Genomic DNA, 4,634 nt, shown 5'->3' with positions numbered 1-4,634 from the left:
TCTCAGGCAATAAACTGCTTCCAAGTTCTTTACTGCCAAACAGCAGGTCTGAGGACTGCCTGCCTTCACCTCCTGCAGTCTGCTCGGTGAATAAGAAGGGTCCAGCAAATGGTATAAAATTAGGTTCCTAATTACCACTCCTTGGAGTGGGAACTGTGGGTTTGAAATCCCTCAGACAGACCGGCCTCCAATGCAGATCTCAGGCTCCTAAACAGCAGGCTGGCTCTGCCCCTTTACTGGGCTTACCAAGGCAAATGAGGCCAGCTGCTGATTTTTCTCCTCCCTGTCTGTGCTGGGATGTGTCCAGGATCTCAGGTTCCTCAGGTGACCCAAAACTCTTTTATTTCCACGTAGCCTTGGGCTGTGTGGTGGGTTGACCCTGGCTGGGCACTGGGTGCCCACAAAGCCACTCCATCACTTTCTAGGGGAGAGAAAAGGTAACAAAAGGGTCAAGATAAACACAGGGTGAGATCACTTGCCAGGCAGTCCTCCATGAATTTCTGCAGCATGGGTCCTTCTCACGGGCTGCAGTTCTTCAGGAACTGCTCCAATGTGGGTCCCCCTGGGGTCACAAGTCCTGCCCAGCAAACCTGCTCCAGTGTGGGCTCTTCTCTCCACGGACCCACAGCTCCGGCCAGGATCCTGCTCCACCACGGGCATCCCACGGGGTCACAGCAACTTTGGTGCATCTCTCTCTGGTTTGGAATCCTGCAAGAGCTGCAGGTGGATCTCTGTTCCCCCTGGACCTCCCTGGGTGCAGGGGCACGGCTGCCTCACCCTGGGCTGCACCTCGGGCTGCAGGGGAACCTCAGCTCCCATTCCTGGAGCACCTCCTGCCCCTCCTGCTGCTCCGCCCTGGGGTCTGCAGGGCTGCTCCTCTCACACATTCTCACTCCTCTCCCCAGCTGCAGTTGCTGTTGCCTTGTTTTCTCCTCTTCTTACACACATTGTCCCAGAGGTGCCACCACCGTCTCTGATGGGCTCTGCCTTGTCCAGGGGCGGGTCCATCCTGGAGCCATCTGGAATTGGCTCCATGGACACGGGGGAAGCTTCCAGCAGCTTCTCACAGAAACCACTCCTGTAGCAACCCCTGCTACCTAAACCTTGCCACGCAAACCCAGTTCAGGTTGCAAGCAGCCAGTGCTGCAATCAAGGAGATCCTGCTTTGTGCAGCAGGGGGAGGATGTGTGACTTGCAGCTTCTTGGGAACCAAAATAGTTTGGGTATAACAATATCCCTCTATTAGGAGCTGGGTCCTACCATCAGGTAAATATCTGAGGCAGCCAAATTCTTTATCAACTCTTCTGTTTCCAAATTTGTCATGGTCCTATAAGGTCACACGCTCTTTCCCAGATAAAACCCTCTACTGGTGAGAGTTACAGACATCATTTATCGCACCAAAAATTTAAATAGATGGAAGAAAAAGCTTCAGCCATAGATTTTTCTATACTTAAAAAAAAATCAACTCAAAATTATCTAGGTATGAGAGACTAAAATAGGCAAGGTATTGCAGCTTTTCTGGGGAAGCTCATGTTAAAGGACCCCACTATTCAGTTATGCATAAAGTACAGTAAGCTCCTCTATGAATTGTATTAAAAGACTTATTTTTCTGTGGATTTCTGTCCTGTATTTTCTTTGAATTCCCCTCAAAATCTTAAAGAATCCCCAGCTTTTATTGTGGCCAGGTTTTTGACCCCCTTGCTGCAAGAAATGGCACATGCTATTAAAGTTTTGCTTATACCAGTTGTCCTGCTAATACACATATGCTGTCAGACCAGCTGGCTGTTGGCAAACAGGGGAGGTAAATGTCATGTTCTTTCCTGTCTCTTTTCTCAGGACAGCACTAAACTATTTCTCTCTACAGTCCATTGACTCAGTTTTGCTTAGAGAATTTACAATATAGTAGCACGTTAACAATAATCAGAGGGTCAGACATATATACAGAAAGAAGGATGCACACTGCACTTAATTTCTGATGAGAAATTTAAATTTTGTGGTTTTAATTAAGTGTTCCCAACTTAATCCAAGTGGTATTACAGAGGAAATTACAAACTCTCTTCAGAGCTAATAGGTTTTTTTATTCTATTAAAATGTATTTATTTCTTACCAATGAGAAATGAAGGGCCAAATCATCAGATGGGAGAAAGATGTGTTATTCCAACTAAGAAGAGATCAATTTGTACCAGATTTATATCTGGTACTTGCTAGTTCTGGTCTGCTTATCTGCCTGTGTGAAAGGAAAAGAAATCCTCCTACCTCATTTTCTCAGGACTATCTTGTTCAGGATCAATTTGACCTCCTCCTCCACATTCACATTTGTGAGTTTTTAGCCAAATCAGGTCCATCAGCAAAGTGAGAGGACTGTGGAGCAGTGAGGGAGTTGTGCTTTGACATTTTGGGGGGTCATTCACAGCTGTGGGATGATCAAGGACAGATGTTCCTGCAGGATTAATCGTGGTACATAAACCTGTGCTAGAAAATGTGTTGAAAATGTTTGCTGTAGGAAAAAAAATAAAAAAGTGAGGAATGTTCTTGCTCCCGTGGACTGGCTGGGCTGTACAAGACACCCAGAATAAATGTGGCTGCTGAGCAGCCAGTGACACCACATGAAAAGAGCTTTAGCAGGGGAACAAAAGCGATACTGTTTTATCTTCGCTGCTGATTAAAGTCTGCAAGTCCTGTAGCTACAAAATTATGCACATTTTAAACAAAAGCCTGCACCATGTCACAAGCAAGAAAAACAAGTCACAGGGTGCAAGGCAAAGCTTTCCTCCAAGGCACTGATGGTTAATCAGTCCCTCTCTCACAGTGACCACAGTGTCATCTGAGCTGGGGATTTACTGCTCTGGGCCAAGCAGTTGCCATAATACAACTGTTTAACACTTCCCTGTGCTCAGCTGAGCCCCAATAAATACTGAATTTGGAGCAGATAGAAGGTTTTTTAATAGATGCTACCCCCCAGTGAAAGCTAGGCTTACCCTGAAATAACTCACCAGACCCAGCACCCCTCCAAATATGAAGAAAAAAGCCCTCAAACCCAGAAAACCAGAAGATAAAAAAAAAGTACAAACAGGATGCCATAAGAAAAATAATCAATGACATCCTGTTAAAGTCACTCTGCAGAAAAGATTTAGTATAGCACAAAAATCAGTCATAGTTTTAAACAGGTACTACATAACAGATAAGGAGATCTGGAGACACTCTAGTGAGAGTTTACTTAGTATTAAACGATGATGAAACATCTGTACATTCCATCCATCACTGATTATGTGAAAGAACATTTGATTCGGCAAATTACAGAGAGGCCCAACCCTTCAGCTTTTACAGAGGGGAAAAAAACAGGTCATCCAGCCTTGAAAATATTCAATTTTTTCTTTTGTGTACACAGAAGCAAAATTATGTACAGCTTTTTTGTGTAGAAGGCTCTTTCTGGACAGCTGGTCATTAAAAATATCAGTTGTTCTCCTACAATGAAGAGTTTTCAAGTATACCAAGAAAATGTGTTTTATTCTTTTAAAAAATCATTTAATTAAAGATACGAATGAAAAATTCAGATCCTACATATAAAAGGCTTGAGATTTTACACTGCCAAACTCAAACCTGTTCTTACAACTGTAGTCCCAATTTCTTTCCTAAACTACTTTTCTTTCATAAAGTTCATGCAGAACTATCCATAACATTGACCCTCAGTGAAATCTTCTTCTAGCCTTATCTATTTCATATTGCTCTGTTCGTGTTTATTAACTCTTTTTTTAAATTAAGTCATTTTCAAAAAGCATCTTTCTTTACTAGGTTTCTACCAAAGCAATTAGTTGGTGACATCTGCCAACAGAACCCCCACTAGAACAGACAACTCTCAAGTACCACCTACTTTTGTAAGCTTTCAGTCTCATCCACAAAACAGCAATGATCCTGAATTTTAACTTATCATAAAATCATAGAATGGTTTGGGTTGGAAGGAACCTTCAAGACTATCTGGTTCCTACCCCCTGCCATGGGACACCTTCCACTATCCCAGGTTGCTCCAAGCCCCATCCAACCTGGCCTTGGACACTTCCAGGGATGGGGCAGCCTCAGCTTCTCTGGGCAACCTGTGCCAGGGCCTCCCCTCCCTCACAGGGAAGAATTTCTTCTTAATATCTAATCTGACCTTGCTCTCTGTCAGTTTAAGTTATCCCACAGCCAAATCTTTGAACATGAGCCAAAAGTCAGTCCTAGCCCAAGTATTACCGTGTCTGTAAAACCTGCTTCTTTAAATATCTTCAAGATCAAAAGTCTGATTAGGCTTTGCTTAATCTGTCATGAAACTGTGTTTCTTGAAATTCCTTTCAGTCTGAATAAAGGCCACAACACAGGAGCAATGTTGTAGAAAAGGCGTTTTGGGGAGCATCAGAAGGGCATCACCCAATTGCCAATTGTTTTTTCTACTTCTACCATGTACAAAGTTCAAGACAAAAGTTACTTTGAGAACTTGAATCAGGTTATAACATTTCCAAAATGCACAGCTAAGCAAGAAATGTCATTCACTCAAGCCACCATCAAAATGTTTCTCATTACACCCCTGACTAATTACATTACCCTATCCCTTTTAAGTAGTGGTTTTAAAAGTGCAACACTTGGCTCAAAATTGATTC

This window comes from Neopelma chrysocephalum, unplaced genomic scaffold (assembly GCF_003984885.1).
Source record: "Neopelma chrysocephalum unplaced genomic scaffold, ASM398488v2 Primary Assembly neopelma1_83, whole genome shotgun sequence".
In the NCBI taxonomy this organism is placed as follows: Eukaryota; Metazoa; Chordata; class Aves; order Passeriformes; family Pipridae; genus Neopelma; species Neopelma chrysocephalum.
The sequence above is the reverse complement of the archived record's forward strand: the minus strand, read 5'-3'. Positions refer to the sequence as shown.